Raw genomic sequence first — 23,013 nt, forward strand, 5'->3', positions numbered from 1 at the left:
CAGAAAAAATGTTGACACGTTTATTATATTCTGTGTTAATTAGCACTCGAGCTGTGTTTGTTCCCCTATATTTCATATCCGCAAAAACGCATGAAAAACAATTATTCCCAGTGATTATAAGTCTTAAAATTGTTATGTTACCACAAAGGTGATTTCACTTTTTCCTCCCGCAATTTTTAACATTATCATTTAAAATGGTTTTATGATAATGTATGCAATAACAAATAAACAAATGTTAGTTTATAGTTTATTAAAACATTTATATACATAGACAGATAGACTTTCGGTTTGTAGGTTTTTGTACCATAGGAATTACACAATGAATCGACTCTAACCTAAGCGTCAACAAAATATCCAATAACTGCCATAAGAACAATGTTAAATAACTCAAAAGTACAGTTTGGATTAATTATCGGAGCAAGTATTTAGGACAATGTATACACGTTATATCAGATGCTTAGATAAGTTTACTCACCCAATTTAAGGACTACTTATAATTATTGACACATTTATTCCATGATCAACCTCAACAGAGTAATTAATAAACTTATTTGGTTAATAAACCTTGACCTTCATAAACCTTATTTTAGAAAATCAATTACGTCTTATATACGTTATTCGTTAAGAAATAGTTTTGTCATTGAATTTCGTAGATGACGAAAAACGCTTGCTTTACATTTGAAACCATAAAGTAACACTGCAATCAATAAATATCCTTCAATTTGAACGTTTTTCCCATGAAACTTGGAGTCGTTGATAACATCACTACGCTGCTTACCCTATTAAATTTATAAACATATACCATCTAATACAAAAACATCACTGTTGCACACGGGACACACTTATATCCAAGCAAAAAAAAACTTGTAAAAAAGTGCGCGAAAACTTTCGAAAGGTACGATTCCTCCTCACGGATTAAGTCTTTGCTAAATAATTTGGTAGTAGTTGATTGAGATATCGCACACCATCTTTCCTAAAACATATTGAAACATCGGCATCATTGGCTCACACTTTTTAGATGCCTATGGATACTCTGGCATTTGTAACTAAAAACGCTCGACCGTTTTCCTTCTAAATTATTACTCAATCTCGGCAACTGGGGAGATTCCGAGGAAAAATAATTGAATATGATTACAGATTATGGCTATCTGAAGTGGATTGATTTTATCTTAAGTCATCAAATACGCTGAAATATCTTCTGCGGCTATGGCATATTTTCTAAGCGGTTTAAAATCCTTCATCAAGCATAATATAATTAATGGGTAGTTATCAATTAAAATCTTCGAATAAGGCAAATTTTATGTCTTTTGCTTTAATTTCGAATAAATGCAGGTTTTGCTTTGAATTCTATCATTTGAGATTGAACATATTTCCAATAACTAGTTGCCTTTCTATCTAAAGTTTCCTATAAACAATCATCAAAAACACGCTTTTAAAATACATTTTCTTCATACCTGTATACATTCTATTTTGTGAATATTGAAACATAAAACCAACATTTGCACATGAAACCTTTAACCTAGTTAACATAACATCCGATTCAGATTAAGATTCTTCTGCAAAGTAACAGTTTAAAGTATTTGTATTTTACCGCTTTGGAGAAAAAAGAGAACCTTTCAATTTTTGATCATCACATTTGCTAGTTAAGCTTATTGAATGTCAACATACGTCTGGCGCGATTCCTTACTTGTTTTATGTCGTGCTTATGTCTTTTATTATGCCACGACAGCGCATTTACGTTGGAGACGCTGACATGATATTTTAAAGTGTTATCGGATACCCATCCGATAACAGTTTTAAGCTCCGCCCATCAATATCCGTTTTAAAACTCCGCCCATATTTGGTTTACTCAATGATTTTTTTTAGCGTTCCATGTTTTAGCCCCGCCCATTCTGAGAACTACTTTTTTGTAGGCGTGGTATGTCGCTTCTTTGATTTAAATGGAAACAAACAGCGATTCATATTTTATTCAGAAGTTAGAACATTAATAAACAATAAGTTGTTTTTTAAACAAAACTAACACTTTATTAAGTATATATCTATAGGGAAATATAAATTAAATGAGCATTAATCAATGGAAAAAAATTAAACAAATACAAATGTGCACCGCTAGCCTACCATTCATTGGCGGCAGATGAACACAATTTAAAACAGTCATGATAAACATTTAAAACGTAACACAAATATACTTAACACGTTTTAAATAAAATATGACAGATTTGATCAAGTTAAAGAAGAATTTATGACAAATATTCACTAAACATCTCGTCTAAGATTATATAAAAAAAAATTAACTAATACTTTACAAATGCTTTCCTTTTTTGTGTCATTCTTATAAAAAGCAAGGCAAACAGGTGAATAGCATACACAATGAATTAACATTGACAAAGTAAAATAATTAATACTTGATTGAGATGTTTTGCTAATGCCTGCCATGCCTAATAATACATGACAATTTCAATTTTTAAGTGTCTGAAATCAAACTTTCACAAAAAAAAAAGATTCTATCTCCACAACCAAACAGGAAATTTGTGTGGTCAACCTGAAAATAAAATAAAGATTCCTTTAGAAGAAAAAACATCATCAAACATTCATTGCATAACTGCTTTAACCCTTTAAGTGCTGGAACCGAATTTTGAAGTCCTTTGCAAACAGTTTGGATCCAGATGATCCAAACTTTGCTATTCTGATAGTTATCTTTGAAAAAAATGAAGAAAATGCTTATTTTACAAATTCAGCAGACGACATTTTAGCAGACGACAAATTTTCCAGCATGCAAAGGGTTAAAAATAAAAATCCAGATATATAATTTGTATTAAAATTGAAACTTTATAAATATAGTGACATATAGATTTATAACATGTTCAGATAAAACAATTACATAAATACTCTCAAAAATAAATTTGTCGACAAAAAAGTATTACCTTTCCGACAAATTAATTAGATGGGTTGATGTGAAGCTGTGCCGGGATGCAGTTGGGGGGGGGGGGGGAATATCTCGAGTTGGTTGAGAGGCAGAGAAAGACTCGGACAAGTGCAACTGACGAGGGTAGAACTGTGCCGCCAAGAATTTTGGTAGATATCATCACCCATGGAATGTGTGGTCGCAACTTTCTGCCATTAAAAGAAAAACATTTCATATTATAATAAAATAAAACAAATCCAACAGGAGATAACATTTCAAAATAGAGTGTTTTAATAACATTTTTATGGCACAACTTGAACAAATTACAACTTTAATAGACACAATATTATTAATACAAAATGAAAATGTATAAACTCCACTTTATATTAAAATAATTAAGAATTTCTTTTAACTTAAAATATTTTTATTATGGACTCGGGGCTATTTTTGCTTATTAAGGGAATATGTGTTTGTTTTCTTATTTGAGAAATTTGCGACTAAAATTTTCACAATTTAAAGAAGTTCGGGACTCAAATTTTCACAATTTAAAAAAAGTTTGCAACTCATTTTGTCACAATGTTGATCTGTGGGCGACACAATTTTGAACAGTTTTCGACACATGTTTTCAAAAAAGTTGCACAGCACGCAACTCATTTGTTCACAGTTTTCAACAGTGAATTTTTTTATGAACAGTGCGTGACTCAATTTTTTCACAATTTTGAACAGTGTGCAACTCATTTTTTAAAATTGTGAACAGTGCGCGACTCATTTTTCCACCATGTTGAATAAACAGTGCGCGACTCCTTTTTTTTCCAAATTTTGAACAGTGCGCGACTCATTTTTACAAATTTTGAACAATGCGCAACTCACGTGTTTTCACAATTTGAAGAGTTTGTGACTTATTTTTTTGTAATCTTGAATGAACAGTGCCCCACAAAATTGTCCCCCATTTTTGAACAGTGCGCAAATGATTATTCCAAATTTTGTACAGCGCGTGACATGATTTTTTCACAATTTTGAACAGTGCGCAACTCATTTTTCCACAATTTTGAATGAACAGTGCATGCTTATTTTTTTGCAAAAATTTGAACAGTGAGCAACTCATTTTACAAATTTTGTACAGCGTGTGCCTCATTTTTTCAAAATTTAATTTATGAAAAGTGTGCGACTCATTTTTCCACAATTTTGAAATCATAATGAACAGTGGCAGTGGGCAACTAATGTTTCCCACAATTTTGAACAGTGCGCGACTCATTTTTTCAAATTTTGGTACAGTGCGTGTCTCATTTTTTCACAATTTCGAACAGTGCGCAACTCATTTTTCCACAATTTTGAATAAACAGTTCGCGACAGTAGAACAACTGGCACTGATCATTGGTTCATCAGCATGAGAATGGGTGTAAAAAAATGGCACAAATAATGAAACATGTGTGTTTAAGCATGCATACATAACAATGAAACTTACCAACTATTCGGACAGGAAACATATGGTGCAGAAGCTGCGGCATTCAGCATGCTCTCCCACTGATATTATGTAGATCAGTGGTCAAACTGGCAGTCAACTCATGTTGGGATTTCCCAATTGTGAAGATATTAACCTTGGCTATCTCCAAACACAAACATGTTCATTTATTGTCAGTCAAACAGCAATTAATCCATCATGTCACCCTGACAGTCTCAAAACACGGTGCAAAACCAAAGCATTTTCGTTTCGTCTAACACACAGCTGGTAACGTCGCTGAATATTGCACAAAAGCAGCTTCATTATGAAGTTCCAGCGACTCGAAATACACGTTCTCCACCCACTTTGATTTCGCACGTGAAGGCCTGTTTTTTGGGGAAAACTGTGAACATCTCACAACTAAACGTATATTACGGAGATGGACAAGTTGAAAAATAAATCACTCTTATCACTTCCAAATTGCACACTACGTTAAAATCCCGTTCCATTTGATTATTGTATTTATTGTTTGAAATTTTCACTCTACACATTCGCTTTGAAAATAGCGGTTGGTGTGTACTCTTGGAAGTACATGTCGAATGTGTTAGATTTCTATTGTAAAAAAATATTGGTATTGTGTTTTTAGTGCAGAAATTGATCTTTTAAGTTTCGATTTCTCGCTTTAGTTTTTGTATTATGTGCGTTTAAATTTGATTGATTGTTGCTTACTTTCGAACTATTTTTTTATGTGTAAATATATATGCATAGACGCTAGCGGATGTAATCAGGTTGCTACTAATTTGCATATTTATCAATGAATTTAGCGGTTGTTTGTTTTTGTTTGTTTTGTGAATATTTTCTTATTTACTTTAAAATGTGGCATAATAAATAGAATATATGGTTGGTGACTTTTGATATCATGTGATATAAGACTCGTCCGATATGGCGTGTGAAAAGGCTCGGCAAGCCTCGCCTTTTCCTACGCCATATCAGACTCGTCTTATATCACATGATATCAAAAGTCACCAACCATATATTCTCTATATGTCGTTCTCATGTCTTATCCTTCCGAAATGGAAACGAAATTCATCCCAAAGCTAATTCTCCCAAAGCGAAAACAAAATAATGTGACACTGAAATATTCGAAAAATCGATTGACACAACTCACGCCTTTGCTTAATTCCATTGTGCAAACTGTTATAAAAGGAAATGTTGACTTGCATTACAGTTAACAGCTGCAATATGAGCCTTTAGAATGAACATTCTTACTAAGCGAATATACTTCTGTTTATATCACTGCCTTTAGATTGTTAAAAGGCTCTTGAAAATGTCTATTCAATTCCTGCACTAGGAATCGATGTCATACTCAACGAATTTGTCCATTCCGTCATTTCATGCCAAAGACTGTTCATTAATGCAGAAGTTAAGGAACTCAATTCAATCTAAAGTTCATGTAGGTGATACTTTCTACCGATAACGGAATGCCATCGATTGGTGCGCTCAGGTGTTTAAATAACTTATTTCATGACTGTAAATCTTCGTAGTGTTTCGCTTTTTATGAAATAAACTGAAGTGTTAGAGTTATTGGAACTGATTGTCTTTAGAATTAAGAAAAGTCAGTAAGCGGATCTCCATTGCTGTTTGTCGCTAATTTAAACGAATAAAAGATACCTAAATATACGACGTTGTGTATTTTCATTGAGATCAAAATGACATCAAAGTATATATCAATATGTAATGATTTATTTAACATTTGAAGTGCGCATTTCAATTCTTACTGATTTGTACAAAGTGATACGTTGAGTTAAGAATAAGGTATATTTGAAACAGATCTATGTTTTTTTTCATGAATCTGTACCAATTCTTTCCAAGAAGATGCGTTGTTATGTTATGTGACTGTAAATGCAAATGTAAATGTCCATTTTTTTGTCATACACAGCACACAAAAGCAGATGGTTCTCATTCTCAAAACAATTGCTTAATATTCTGCTACAGGATTTGTGAAAACATCATAAGCTGGTCTTATAAAGACGGGATCTTGCCATGAATTATAATCTATTCAATTTACTATAAACCCCATATTTGTACATTTAACGACGTTAAATGTTTTTATCGTCCTATCCGAATGGCTGTAAGATATATTAAGTTTTTTTAGCTTACTCTGGTCCTTTTATTTTCTCAAAGGGCATCATTTTCACTTTATATAAAAAAACACCCAAACACAAGTATAAATCTTATGTGTGATATGTTTATATCATTATTATTGATAATCACTGTATTAATGTTTATCAAACACAACTTTCATGTATACCTTCTATTTATGAGCCAAATATTGAACATTTTAATGATGTAAAATCTCGTTTACGTTTACAGAGCCTCAATTAAAATCGAGTACACGTAACCTCATTTCGCATTATTCCTCATTTATCACAGTTTGATAATGACGATAATATAATTACTGGTAACCATGTGATGGCGGCTCTCATCTGACAGGTAATTGGCAAGATACAAGATAAAACTGTTGGAGGAAAAAACAGCAATAACTTCAGGTAAACTTCTGAAAGGTACTTCAATATCTAAGATGTTACATAACCACTGCATAGACCCGGTGCGTAAATGAGCACAACCTTAAACGAAACAAAGCGATATTGTCGCAATAAAAGAGCTATTCATATAGAACTTAAAAGGCACTGCTGTAATAATTAATTTGTAGATACAAATACATCGTTTTTACACTGATCCATGCGTGTTCTAAAATATGTTTGCTTTCAATTGTGTACACCAAGACATTGAGTTGTCATATATTGCGTTTGCTTGAAATACAAAATGACTCCAGCCAATATTGTTTTTAATTTGGTGTGTATTTTGAAACTGTTTTCAATTATTTAGTTTATTTAACGGTCTATTAGACTGAATCCTAACGTTCAAAAGAATATCTAGTAATGTTTCGATTGGAATCAAGGGAAACTAATCTTTTCAAGTATCTATGTTTTTGTAAACATTTTGTGTATATAGGCAAATTTAAACCGAAATTGTACGGCATAGTAACACAATCATCTTTGTTCAAATGGAATCCTTTCGAATAGTTTGGCAAACCTCTTAAATTTGCATTGTATACTATGATACAAGCATCCTGTGTAACGCTACTCGCAACAGTATAGTAAATTACTAAATCGCCCAACGAATGAATAACAAGGTGTTACATCTAGATGTATTAGGAAAACATTACGTGCAGCAATGGTTGTTTTATCCATCCAGATTATTTAGAGTTTATACCAATGCGCATTATACCATATGAACGAAGGCGGTTAATTGTGATCACTATTGCTATACCCTTAATTACGTTTGTTAGTACGATTCCTAATGATATACGTGAAACGTGCCATACCTGCCAAACATATGAATGAACACAAAGGCATTCGTACATAGCTGGCATTAGTATGATATCGCAGATGTCTGTATCTTATTCATATCGTTTAAGTCACTGCCTACGTCCGTTGCCGTTTTACTGGTTTCCCCCGACGTGTGGATTTTAAACAATTGGCGATACTAGACCGGTGTACGCTACACACACAGGTAACCATATCCACACCTGAACAGTGTCAATGTCCTCAATATTGAATATTAAAATTGTTAAAGAATACTTTTTAGGATTTTAGAAAAGAAAACCTTTGCAAGTATGACATTAAATAAAGACAAGCGAGTTTATACTTAAACAGCTAATCACAATTGCTCCGTGCTAATCCTTAGTAAAAATCATATACACCTTATTTAAGACAACAAAATGTTAATAAATGCATATTATGGACGGAAACTTATTTAGGAATGAACAAGTGTGTAGTAGACGTAAACACAGTCGTCATCGGTATTTTGAAAGAACTGGAAATGAAAGCGATCATAATTCAATTCTGGAAGCAAATATGAAACATGCATAACGCATATATCTTTTGTTGAGGCATTGGTCGTGATGGAAGACCGATAATTCAAAAAGGCAACGTCAGATTTGAAGGATTACTCTGCATTATTGCGTTTGCGAAACACTTCAATAACGACGGAATGATATCATATTATATTGACTAAACAGTCCGCATTACGGCTTTGTTAATAATTGTCCGACACAAACGAACGTTTTATATCAATGATATGTGTTAAGAACATAGTTTTCAAACGTAGTGATCAATACATCGTATATGGAATCTTAAGTTTACTTCGGTTCCTTCTTACAATATTGAATTTGATTCAAACAATAAAACTAAATCATACTATGTATTAATCTTTCATAAGGTTTACACTTTGTCCACTGTCAACAGATTAAGCCGACTGGTTTTAAACAACCTAAAGTTCGATGACACACATAAAGTAAAAATTACTTTCTGTATTGATTCATTACCACAAAGCATTCGATACAGCAAGTTATCTTCGTTTAAACTTTTAACTTCTCACTCTAAATTGTCATTACTTTATCCCTGTTCAGAACGTTAACTTACAATTGTATAGGTGTATACTTAGAACGAAATCTTTGTTCAAAACGTTAATCAAGAACTGTATACATGTATAGTCAGAATGTAATCTGTGTTCAACACGTTTGTTATACATTATTTATTATACAAGTTTTAAATGCATTCTCGCATAATCAACACAAGGCAGGTCTTTAACCTCTTAAAACTTAATATATAAATGATATTATAACTACTAGCTTTGAGTATTGGTCTTGCTCTATGAAAAGGGGTTTAATGCATGTGCTTTAAATGACTTCCCAGATATGCCTGTGTAGTCTATTTCATATTAACCCAAATGTTGTTTTCGAACGTATATAAAAAAAACTAAAGATGTGCTTTTAAAATCGCGCATGAAAGCAGACTTGTCCCTTAAATCGTATTCTCTCTATGATAGTAAATGTTTAAATAATTTAAGTATTATGCATATTATAATGTAGGTACTTGTAATTTTAAAACGTATTCGCATTTGTATTTAAAATTTCCTTTTTCAAATCAACAGCTGGTTGATTGACATTAACACGACATATCTTATACTTATCGTTCACATCTGTTAAGAGTCCATTTTGTGAAAACAGACAAAGCAAATTAACATTTTTAATGACATTCTTATTATTAGATGCGGATCAATCCTCTGTTTAAGTCATATCTAATTATGGTTAATTTTCTAATGCAAAGGCAAAGGCAAAACTTACTTAAAACGCATATGCCACTTTGGAAAAGCAATAAATACGCAAATATTTAGAGTATCTGTCACATTAGCTCGTTTGGATTGATTCATTTCAATAACTGTTTCTTCATACGTCTCAAAAGTTTTCTTTAATAATTCAGGTCGTCCTCATTGTTAATCCTTCTAAAACGAAAACGAAATTCTGGTACACTTATATTTTGGAAGAAACTGTCGAACGAAATCTGACGATTACATATCTGATCAATAACTTTTTGAACACGACACTGAAAACGTGTGGTTGCTAAATTGCTTTTCATGAAATGCATTTGAAAGGACCTTTTGCATGACATTCTCCTTTACAGCTACAATTCCATTGTGTAATCATCGTTACTTTCAAATGAACATACAAGCAAAGAGATTTTTTACTACTGTTTACATCACAATCTCTGAGATTGTTGAAAGGCCTTAGAAAATTGATTTCATTACCAAACGCAAACGAATGTGTTAATTTCGTCATTTATTCTATTTACTTTTCATGGATGCCATTATTAAGAGAACACGGAGTTTTTAATCTATGTTTTATGGAATTGAGACTTCATTTTGATAACGGATTAGTATCGATTTGTTACCTGCAGGTTAATCAGTGTTTTATAACACAAATAAGTACTATAAATATTAGCGATACCATAACATGTTTTGTCAACTCGTTCACAATTCAAACTTTTCAGATACTATATATCTATATAAGACGCTTCTCGATTTAGCATACAGGCCCACTTTAACGACTACTCATATTAATTGACAACCTGGAAGTTAATTAAACTTAGTTCCGAAAAGCAATTTCGTAAGATAAAGTTCGTTCGTAAACCAACTCTTTCTCTTTTAAATAACGTATATGACGTCCAAAAATTGAGTATGCACATGCCAAATAGGGACGACATATTCCGTGTATGGTATTTTTCGTTTAGATATATTTGGCTAGCGAAAATCGAGTTTAAGAGGAAAGAATCGCAGGATGACACTAAACGCACATTCATCAAGCCCATTCATCCCAGAGCGAGGCTCGTTTGTTTGTGGAAGCATAATGTCAATATGCAATTATATGACAACGTATATACCGGCTAATTAAAAAATATAGTTGTGTTTTAAAGTAAAATTAACTTACGATTTGAAATGTGCGTGAGTTACATCAATATCAGATGAATACATATTTTAAATGTACTTAAAACAAAAAGTACCGTAATTTAACGTGCAATTGTTTACATTGAGTATTATATAGTCGCTGCTCTGAATGTACTGTCGACTTGATAATATAGCTTTACCAGAAGAAACCAAATTTGATAAGTCGTAGAAATATGAAAGATATCCATTTAGAGTCCTCAACACATTGATGCTCGGTCATTAAATTTAAGTAATCGAGTTAAATATTGCAAAGAACGGTATACGTATTTTACAATCTAAACCTTTATAAAAACAAAAAATAATGAAACACATGTCCTAAATGTGCATTTCAAAATTAACAAAACTGTAATATGCGGATCAATCCATTAATAAACATATGCATAAGCCCGGCTAATGTTATTTCAACGGCTCGAAACACGCCATCGAAACCACTACAAATAGACACTGGTGTTGTGTTGTCCTAGCCTTCGTAGTAATTCTACAGATTCACATGCGCACGCAATCCTTAACTGAACATACCTAACTGCCAGAGTGCATTCCATCTCATTAGTGTCTATTCTAACTCGGAAATGTTTAGGCAACATATGCCTTAGACTCACCTTGTGTAGAGTTTGTCATTCCTGTTTTAAAAGCTCACTTTTGTTTAAACATACTGACGTAAGACTAATACATTCAGTTATGGTAGAAATATTTCCGCTAAGTAAATTATTATCTGATTACTTGATCAAATTATCATTGGCAAATATAACAATTCTAAGTCTAGGATTATTTTTTTCTTAATCAACCGTGTTAACGATGACTGTGATAAGTATTTATGTAAAATTACGTGCCTGTATTCTTCATGCAAGGTATTCAAATGTAAGCCAACTTAAGCAACAGATACATAGCATCGAACATTGCCTGCTTCTTGACGGTTGCATCAGTTAAGCCTTTCAAAAAACTTTAAATGACAGGAATGCATTGTAAACAAATCATCCATTTAAGAAAAGCATGTATCATTTCCAGGAACGTTTTACAAACTGCGTTCCTATGGTTCTTATAACTGAAGGTGCAAGGTCGATTTGCTGACGAGTACAGCTGTTAAATGGTCGAAGATGTTATTGCTTTTATAGAACTTGAATGTTTAGAGAACTTGAATCTTCAATCATACTTCAATCCTATTCTTAAAATCATCTCCGAACAGTCATTCTGTATTCATTTAATTATGATGATTTTCTTTTGCAAACGTGTTGCCAGAAGTTATACTTATATTTAATACATACATTTCTGTTTTGTTATATTAGGCAATGCACTTTTAAAACTATGTAATTTATTCAAAAACGCTTAGTTGTGTTAGAATAAGGGATATAATCTAAATGAATAAGGTTAACTTTCAAATTAAGTTAATTTCTGTTTGAACTTATTTGGTTATTAATTGCTAGAACAATTTCCGGCTTCAATCTTACATTATTTAACGTAATCACACAACCACATTGGCACACTGCACAAATTGATAACCAGAGATTGTCAAATGTAATACATAGATCACGTAAACGGGAATTGAATTACCAAATTAATTCTGTTTGACAAAAACATTGGCGATAAAAATGTGTCCATGACATAACATTTTGTGTATTATAATCAGCATTTTTCCCCGCACAATTTTCTTCACTTTGCTTCAGTTCCCATTACTGCCTTTATAACTGTCCTTACTAATCGACGCGTGTTGCTTGCTTTAGATATCAAGATTAAATGTAACCGGTTGGTAACTTTTCTATTCTTGATTGTTTTTGTCAGGCAATAGTACATTGATATAAATTAAGACCTTCTGTTCATTCGGTTAACGGACGACTTACATCCCAGTGATCGGGGTGCAAATGTCAAAGTCGATTGAAGAAGAGTCTAGTTTCGTAATGAGACTATAAACGCATGCATTTGCATTTAACAATACATTTGTAAAAGACGTCAATGGTAGTTTAAAGAGGCCACATCTCTTTATAGAACAGTAAATAACGATTAGAGCTTTGCATTTAATAACGATTAAAACTTTGCGTGCACTTGGCACAAGAAATGGTTCCTCAATTAACTGTTTGCAGGTTCCTACAAACTCATTGTTTTCATTTTCTATGTCCATGCTATCCATTTAGAATCTGACGCGATCTGTCATTAAATACCATAGTTTATCAGATTAGTTATGGTATCTTGTTATTTAAAGCCAAACAAATAAGCTTAACATTGACAAAAACTAGAATACTTAAGATTTGACCTCGCGACCTTATTTTAAACGAAGTTTATGTAAGATTCATTCATAAATGAGGCTAGTAGATTGGTGACACGGGATTTCTATGATTTTATTTGGTTACATGATTTATGCACATGGAACCCAGATTCGAAGAAGATATCGTTTCAATAAGATTTCATACCGAGTTTCATCAAGAGTGGAAGAAGAATCTGAACTTTATAATGGTAACGAGTTAAAAGTTGACGACAAACATAGACCGGTCACAACAACAGTAAATATCAGATGTGTTAAAATTTGTTCAGTACATTAGTTAGTTAGCTCTTTAAATGCTTGTTTACAATAAGCCTTCGTAATCTAAATAAAAATAGAGTAGGGAGTGATAACTTATTTCAGATCATATCTTTTTATACGTACTATAAAATGTAAAATGAATTTTAGGTCATTTTTTAATTATAGGAAAGCCACAAACGAAACAGAAACTGTACCGATTAGAGATGACGATGATATGTGCTGAATATAAAAACATAGCTCGACACTCACTATTAAAAAGTGTATTATTTCCTGTGTTTTTTTTTATACCAGCGTTTTCTTAAAATAATGTATAATGATTTTAATTGAGATGCCTTAATGGATTAAAATACAGCGACATGTACATGTATTTAAACACTTTATACCTCTTAATTATTTAAGTATGGTTCTGAAAAGTTCGCTTTCAGAACGATCGAACATAAGCTGTTAAATGCAAAATTTAATTAAGTCCACATGGGCTATGAGATCACTGTATATAATACGCTAATGCAACGCATAAACACTAATTGAACATATTTTAACTTGAAAGACTGTACACATATCTATTGATATCTTGATTCCTTTAGCAATTTTTGAACAGAAATTATTAAACCTTTTTTGACATAGAAAGACTACAGCTGGTTAACCTTCGTTCGGCGAATCAATTACGCCCGTTTTTTTCCATTCGGAAAGCAATTGGTGCTTTGTATTACTGATTAGGTGACTGCAAAAAAACTGTTGTATCAATTAGTCAGTGTTTGTAAGTAATCCACAAGTCCATCTTGTTGTTGCCTATTATAATAATGATATATGTTTTAGAAAACCCCCAAACCGCAACATACAGTTCCGTTTTTTTTCTCAGTACTAGAATATGGAAGAAATAAATGTGCTATTTCGTGCATTCATTATATTGTACCGATATAATTTATTAATTCCTGAACATGGTTTAACTTTGTTTCACAGAAATATCACGTTCTATCATACTTGTAACTTATGACTATCTTAATCGCCTATAATATCGCGTTCTACATTACTTGTAACTTACGACTATCTCAATTGCCTATAATATCGCGTTCTACCTTTCTTGTAACTTACGACTATCTTAATTGACAAATACTATCCAGCATCAATTTGTACTTGATACTTAACTAATGTGAACTCACTTTAAATTAGTGTGTCTTTAATAAAATGTTCAGTTCCTTACGAGGTGATTATTTCATATTAACTAATATAATCAACAATTATACACGTTTGCCACACAGCATCAACCAGGACCGTGGGATTGCTATCGCATCGATTATGTCCCAAATCTTACATGTTATTAGTGGTCATTCACAACAAATGGTATTGAGGTACTTATTATTTTTACAATTATTCGCATTTGTATTGGATACTTCCTATGACATATCAGAAAATAGTAATCCGTAAAAAACACGACAAAAATTATACCTCGTGTTTTACATCTGTTAAGATTCCATTTTGATGTAACTATCATAGCGAACTAATAATTTTACGGCCATTGACATTGTAAGATGAAGATAAATCCTCTAGAACAAGCATATGCGATACGAATTCAGTTTTTGTTCAAAATGAATATTCTGCTTTTAGATGATTTGTCTCCTTGGCTAGTTCAGCTCTATGAATAAATATCTCTACAAATGTATTTCAAGTTTCCTTCAATCATTCAGGTCGTTCTTATATATTATCCTTCCTAAACGAAAATGCAATTCTGCTGAACTAACACTTCTGGAAGAAACTGTCGAGCGGAGCCGAGCGATTCTACATTCGATAATAACTTGATGAACACGACACTGAAAATGTCGAAAACACAAGTGTTCCAGCCAGTGCTGTTGCTCAACTGCTTTTTATGAAATATCATTGAAAGAAAATTTTGACTGGCATTCGCCAATACAGCTACAATTCAATTTAGTAATCATCGCTACCTTTAAAGACAACATAGTAGCAAAACGATATTTGCCAATGTTCAAATCACTGTCTCTGAATGATTTGAAAGCATTTTGAAAATAAATTTTCGCAACCTGAACAAGGAATAAATATAAGACGAACACGAATTGACTTTTTATGCAGTCATTCGGAGAAAAAGACAACACATTTAAAGTTATTATCATGGCAGTTTTACTTTTTTTCGATAACGAAATAGTATTTGTTTGCATTGAGGGTATTTAATGTTTTAACGTCCATGTGCTTTTAATAACATTAATATGCTCTATATACGCGATATCATTATAGGTTTCGTGCAACTCATAAACAGCTAAATGTTTAATTGAAAATACAATAAAAAGCCGCAACGTTTACCACATTTACGAATGCTTTTATAGAAAATGCATTGCTTTATTGTTGCAAAGTTATGTCAGTATTCACCACCTGTCGATACATTAAATGCACTGCAAACATGAGTATATAATTCTCAATCTAAGATAATGGTTGGACAATCAGCTATTTAATGTGTAAAGATCCTTTGTAAGTATTATATAAAGATTGCTTTTACATTCATTCAAACAAAGTGACTGAATTATGTAACCACTATTTTAGACAAACGGATGTAAAATCGTTTAATTGATTGATTTCATATATATTTGTACACATTTTACCAAACTATAATACAACTTTCCAATATATGTCCACTGACATGTCGTCATTTCATGATTGCGATGTCATTTAACAAAATTAACGGCATGCTATTAGCCTGTTAACTCGTCAATGATCGAATCGGCAATCAGGTAATTTTATCGTGATTCGCTTAAACAAACTTTTCACTCACTTTTTTGTTATGACTAGAAAACAAGAAACAAAACATTTTCGTTATGAAATCGCTCTTACATCATATTGACAATTCTTACAAAAAAATGGTCCAAGAAATACTTAAAACTGCATTACATAAATTTGTGTAAGTTCTAATCTATTCAGATGGTTTCTACACGATCACTTTAAATTGAAAAAGCTCCCAAGGAATCACATAAACGATTATGATGGTAATCTTTTTGTTTTTCAAATTTGTTGGAAAGTTTACAAAGCCATTCCTTCAATAAAGGTAATGTTTCTTGCAATACCAAAACACAAAATCATTCAGCATGAAACACGTTGACACGATAAATATATTCTGTGTTATTTCAAACTCGAGCTGTTTTATTGCAATATATTTCATACCCGTTAGCAAATATAAAAACGATATTCGATGTTGATAAGTCGTTCAGTTGTTACGTTCCCACCTGTGATACTATTTTTTGTAGGCAATTTCAGAGAATTATTTTCCCCCGCATTATCTGGCATTATTGCGTGATTTATGAATGGTTGTATGTATATATATATATCTATTTTTGCAATAAGAAACACTCATATTTTCATTAAAATCTCAATGCATAATTACATACTATATTTATATAGGAAAGTGGCATTTAAAGTACCAGATGTACATGAATCTCCTGGTAGAATGATAACCGGTTAGGGTTCAGATTATTTTGCAAAAGCAAAAATATAAAATATGTATTTTATCGATTTCGAATTAAAATGAATACTCTTCTTTCTAGATTTTCTGTCACATGGACTTGTTAAGCATGATAATTGTTAGAAACTGTCTCTACATACGTCTCGTTCGATCCCGTTACTGATTCAGGGCGTTCTTTTATGAAATCCTGTCGAAACGGAAACGAAATTTCGCAACAATTAACATTTCTGGATGAAACTGGCGAACGTACGAAAAATAAGTTGATGAAAAGGAATCTGAAAAACTGCAAAACGCCAGTGAAGTAACCCTTGCTGTCACTCAACTGCTTTTTATTAAATGTAATGTAAAAGGATATGTTGAATTTTTCAGCTACAAATCAACTGTGTTACCATTGCAACCGTTCAACGAGTGACTGGCACAGCGAAATAAATGATGTTCACATCAGAGTCTCTTAGAGTGCTGAAAGCCTTTTGAAAATTCCTTTCCACGGCCTGAACAGATAATCAATATCAGACGAAAACGAATGTCTATATTCTGTCACCGTTTGCCATTGACTTTTCATTGATGCAATATTAAAGGGTTCAACAAATCATTTTAATCTAACTATCATTGAAGTGATACTTTATTCGTATAACGAAATAGTATTGATTCTTCGCTTGAAGGTTATTTAATTTTTACAAAACGTATAAGTACTTGAATTGTAAGCGATACAATTAAATGTTTCGTGAAACTCGTTTATAGATTATTTTTTTAATATCAAACAAAATAAAATTAGGAGTAGGAGCGTTAACAACATAACTATGCTGTTAGAAGATGCATTACTATGTAATGGCATAGCAATGTTATTATTTATTGCATTCATACTATAATTGTACAACAATTTTTATGTGTAAACACCCTTGGTAATGAAGAGTAATATTACTGTAATGCAAAGATGGCATTTACATGCATTCCAATAAAGTGTCTGGATTGTGTGACGAACCGGTGTTAACACGTTTAAAATAAGGCCTTTTTAAAATATCCTTTCACGCATTTTACCATAATGTAATGTTTATTTCCACTACTTGTGCACTCAAGTGTCGTCATTTCATGATTGCGATGTCATTTCACAAAGTAAATAGCGCGCAAAAAGCCATTTTAAACGGTCAATGGTCGAATCGGCATGCATCTGGTTACCATATACATGATAATGACGTAAATTCATTTGTATCGGAATTTTCTTGTGAAGTTTACAAAGCCATTCCTCAACTAAAAAAAAGTAATGATCCTCGCAATTTCCCAAGCCTCAAACTCAAAAGGCAGAAAAAAATGTTGACACGTTTATTATATTCTGTGTTAATTAGCACTCGAGCTGTTTTTGTTATATTTCGTATCCGCAAAAACGCATGAAAAACAATTATTCCCAGTGTTTATAAGTCTTAAAGTTGTTATGTTACCACAAAGGAGATTTCATAAATTTTTTCCTCCCGCAATTTTTAACATTCTCATTTAAAATGGTTTAATGATAGTGTATGCAATAAAAACACAAAACAAATGTTGTTTAAAATATTAGTTTATAGTTTATTAATACATTTATATAGACAGATGGACTTTCGGTTTTACGGTTTTTGTACCAATGGAATTACAAACTAAATCGACTCTAACCTAGGCGTCAACAAAATATCCAATAACTGCCATAAGAACAATGTTAAATAACTCAAGCGTATAGTTTGGATTAATTATCGGAGCAAGTATTTAGGACATAATGAACAACACCTCATAATTGTACGCACTTCAACTCAAGTGTTCATTGCATATTTGTTTTATCTACATTATTCAACGATGAGTGTCATGTATAGTGGACTTTTCTTGTGCGTTTCTGATGGGAAGTATACAAGTATAAGACCGTATAATCGATTATAATATCACATGTTACATCTTGTTTTGTGGGCTAAACGCATTTTTAACATTTGTTTCGTGCACCTTTGTAATATGAATCAGTTGAAGAGGTAATTTTCTAATTATTATTTAACTGACCAACCTCTCAAAGCGTTTTACTGAAATTAAGACTTCTACATAAATTACGTTAGTTTAACCGTGTATGGGAACATAGCTGAAATTCCAAAATCTATAGTTTTGTAGAGGTATGTGATAAAATATATATGACATTTGGTATCAATTAATTCCGTCCAGCAAATGTGTAAGTATGCTGAAAAAAAGACTTGTTTACCCATGACCATCCCGACGTAAATAAAATATTGAATGGATTTAAATCTCACGTCATATAATATATGTATACACGTTATATCAGATGCTTAGATTAAGTTTACTCGCCCAATTTAAGGACTACTCATAGTTATTGACACATTTATTCCATGATCAACGCCAAAATCGTCTTTAATAAACTTTTTCGGACAATAAACCTTGACCTTCATGAACCTTATTTAAGAAAATCAATTACGTCTTATATGCGTTATTCGTTAAGAAATATTTTGGTCATTGAATTTCGTACATGACGCAAAACGCTTGCTAGACTTTTGAAACAAAATAGTATTACTGCTTTTGATAAATTCCTTCAATTTGAAACTTTTCTCATGAAAATCGGGGTCGTTGAAAACATCACTACGCTGCTTACCCTAATAAATTTATAAACATATACCATCCGATACAAAAACACCACTGTTGCACACGGGACACACTTTTATATCCAAGCAAACAAACAAACTTGTAAAAATTGCGAATGGTACGATTCTTCCTCACGGATTAAGTCTTTGGTAAATAATTTGGTAGTAGTTGATTGAGATATCGCACACCATCTTTCCTAAAACATATTGAAACATCGGCATCATTTGCTCACACGTTTTAGCTGCCTACGGATACTCTGGCATTTGTAACTAAAACGCGCGACCGTTTTCCTTCTAAATTATTACTCAATCTCGGCAACTGGGGAGATTCCGAGGAAAAATAATTGAATATGATTACAGATTGTGACTATCTGAAGTGGATTGATTTTATCTAAAGTCATCAAATACGCTGAAATATCTTCTACGGCTATGGCATATATCCTAAGCGGTTTAAAATCCTACATCAAGCATAATATAATTAATGGGTAGTCATCAATTAAAATCTTCGAATAAGGAACATTTTATGTCTTTTGATTTAAGAATCATTTGAGAATGAACATATTTCCAATAACTATTTGCCTTAATATCTAATGTTTCCTATAAATAATCGTCAAAACAAGGCTTTAAAAATACATTTGCTTCATACCTGTATACTTTCTATTTTGAATATTGAAACATAAAACCAACACTTTCACATGAAACCTTTAACCGTGTTATCATAACGTCCGAATCAGATTAAGATTCTTCTGCAAAGCAACATTATATAGTATTCGTATTTTTTCGCTTTGGGGAATAAGAGAACCTTTCAATTTCAGATCATCACATTCGCTCGTTAAGCTTATTGAATGTCTACATACGTCTGACGGTTTCCTTACTTGTTTTATGTCGTGCTTATGTCTTATCCTTCCGAAACGGAAACGAAATTAATCCTTTAGCTAATTCTTCCAAAGCGAAAACAAAGTTATGTGCCACAATCAACTAATATATTCGGGGAAAAAAATTGATGGAAACACTTCGTTGCTGTATTGCGTTGTGAAAACTGTCATTAAAGGAAATGTTGACTGGCATTAAAGTTTACAGCGTCAATGTGAGCCTTTAAAATGAACATTCTTTCTAAACGAATATACTTTTGTTTCTATCATTGTCTTTTAGATTTGGGAAGGCTTTTAAAAATGACTATTCAATTCCTGCACTAGGAATCAATGTCATACTCAACGAATGTGACCATTCCGTCATTTCATGTCAAAGACTTTTAGTTGATGCAGTTATTCAGAGATAATGAACTCAATTCAATCTAAATTTCATGGAGGTTATACAATCTTCCGATAACGGAATGTCATTGATTGGTTTCGCTCAGGTGTTTGAATAACGTATACCATGACTGTAAATCTTCGTATTTTTGCGCTTTTTATGATAGAGTAATAAGTTATTGGAACTGATTGTCTTTAGAATTTAGAAAAGTAAGTAAACGGAACTCAATTAAAAAAAAATTGCCGCTAATTTAAACGAATAAAAAAGACCTAAATTTACGACGTTGTGTATTGTCATTGAGATTAAAATGACATCAAACCATATATCAATATGTAACGATTGATTTGACATTTGATGTGCGCATTACAAATCTTATGCAGACAAACAGATATATGTTTATTTCATTAATCTGTACCAATGCTTTCCAAGAAGATGCGCTGTTCTGTTATGGGATGGTAAATGCAGATGTTAATGTCAATTTTGTGTCATACACAGCAAACATAGCAAACAAAGCATAGGGTTCTCATTAAAAAAAACAATTGCTTAATATTCTGCTAAAGCCTTTGTGAAAATATCATAAGCTGGTGGTCTTATAAAGACGGGATCTGTCCATGAATTATAATGTATTCAATATACTATAAAACTCATATTTGTTAATTTAACGACGTTCAATGTTTTTTATTCATCTATCCGAATGGCTGAAGGATAAATTAAGTTATTTGACCTTTTTTTGGTCCCTTTAATTTCTACAGATAAAATCATTTTCACTTTATATAAATAACACCCAAACTCAAGCATAAATCGAATGTGTTATATGTTTATATTATTATTGATTGTTACTGTATTAATGTTTATCAAACACAATTTACATGTTTACAAACCTTTTATTTTGAGACACCTATTGAACATTTTAATGATGTAAAATATCGATAACGTTTACAGAGCCTCAATTAAAATCGAGTACACGTAACCTCATTTCTTATAATTCCTCATTTATCACAGTTTGATAATGACGATAATATAATTACTGGTAACCATGTGATGGCGGCTCTCATCTGACAGGTAATTGGCAAGATCCAAGATAAAACTGTTGGAGGCAAAAGCAGCAATAACTTCAGGTATGCTACTGAAAGGTACTTCAAAATCCAAGATGTTACATAATCACTGCATAGACCCGGTGCGTAAATGAGAACAACCTTAAACGAAACAAAGCGATATTGTCGCAATATGAGAGCGATTCATATAGAACTTTAAAGGCACTATTGCATTATTTATTTGAAGATACGAATACATTGTTTTTTACCCTGATCCATGCGTGTTCTAAAAAATGTTTGCTTTAAATCGTGTACACTAAGACATTTAGTTGTCATATATTGCGTTAGCTTGAAATGCAAAATGACTACCCTCAATGATTTTTTTATTTTGTGTGTATTTTGAAACTGTTTTCAATTATTTTATTTATTTAACGGACTATTAGAATGAATTCTAACGAGACAACAAATATTTAGTAATGTTTCGATTAGAATTACGTGGAACTAACCTTTTCAAGTATGTATGTTTTTGTATACTTATTTTGTGTAAATGTGATTTTTAACCGAAATTGTATGGCCTAGTTCAAGCAACGCAATCATCTTTGTTCAAATGGAATCCTTTCGAATAGTTTGGCAAACCACTTAAATTAGCACTGTATGCTATGATACTAGCATCCTCTGTACCACTACTCACAACGGTACAGGTATAGTTGTTTCAATTAATTACCCATCCTGATTATTTAGAGTTTATACCAACAATATGCGCATTATACCATATGAACGAAGGCGGTTAATTGTGATCACTATTGCTACACCCTTAATTACGTTTGTTAGTACGATTCCTAATGATATACGTGAAACGTGCCATACCTGCCACCAAACATATAAACGAACACAAAGGCATTCGTACATAGCTGACATAAATATCTTATCGTAAATGTCTGTATCTTATTCATTTAAGTCACTGTCTACGTACGTTGCCTTGTTACTGTTTTCCCCTACGTGTGGATTTTAAACAATTGGCGATACTAGACCGTTTACGCTTTACACAAACAGTGAGCCATATCCACACCTGAACAGTGTAAATTTCCTAACTATTGAAAATTAATATTGTAAAAGAATGGTTTTTAGGTTTTTAGAAAAGAAAATCTTTGAACTTTTGATATAAAATTAGGACAAGCGAGTTTCTACTTCAACAGCAAATGACAATTGTTCCGTGATAATCCTTAATAATAATAATATACACCTAATTTAAGACAACGAAATGTTTATAGGTGCATATTATGGACGGAAACTTATTTAGGAATTAACAAGTGCGTGGGTAGACGCACACAGTCGTCTTCGGTATTATAGAAGAACTGGAAATGAAAGCGATCATAATTCAATTCTGGTAGCAAAATGAAACATGCATAACGCATATATCTTTTGTTGAGGCATTGGTCGTGATGGAAGACCGATA

General features: G+C 32.2%; 1 protein-coding gene and 1 long non-coding RNA gene across 3 annotated transcripts in view; both read right to left on the reverse strand.

Annotated features, from left to right (window-relative positions):
* Window positions 1–23,013, reverse strand: part of LOC127874082 (uncharacterized) — a 244,947-nt gene that overhangs the window by 128,438 nt on the left and 93,496 nt on the right. The window lies entirely within an intron of this gene.
* On the reverse strand, window positions 2,167–4,941 carry LOC127874083 (uncharacterized). The gene is made up of 3 exons (XR_008046614.1): window positions 4,371–4,941; window positions 2,925–3,114; window positions 2,167–2,542 (listed from the first exon to the last, which is right to left on the reverse strand). It is a non-coding gene; the product is annotated as an uncharacterized LOC127874083 (long non-coding RNA).

Source organism: Dreissena polymorpha, chromosome 3 (assembly GCF_020536995.1).
Source record: "Dreissena polymorpha isolate Duluth1 chromosome 3, UMN_Dpol_1.0, whole genome shotgun sequence".
Classification (NCBI taxonomy): domain Eukaryota; kingdom Metazoa; phylum Mollusca; class Bivalvia; order Myida; family Dreissenidae; genus Dreissena; species Dreissena polymorpha.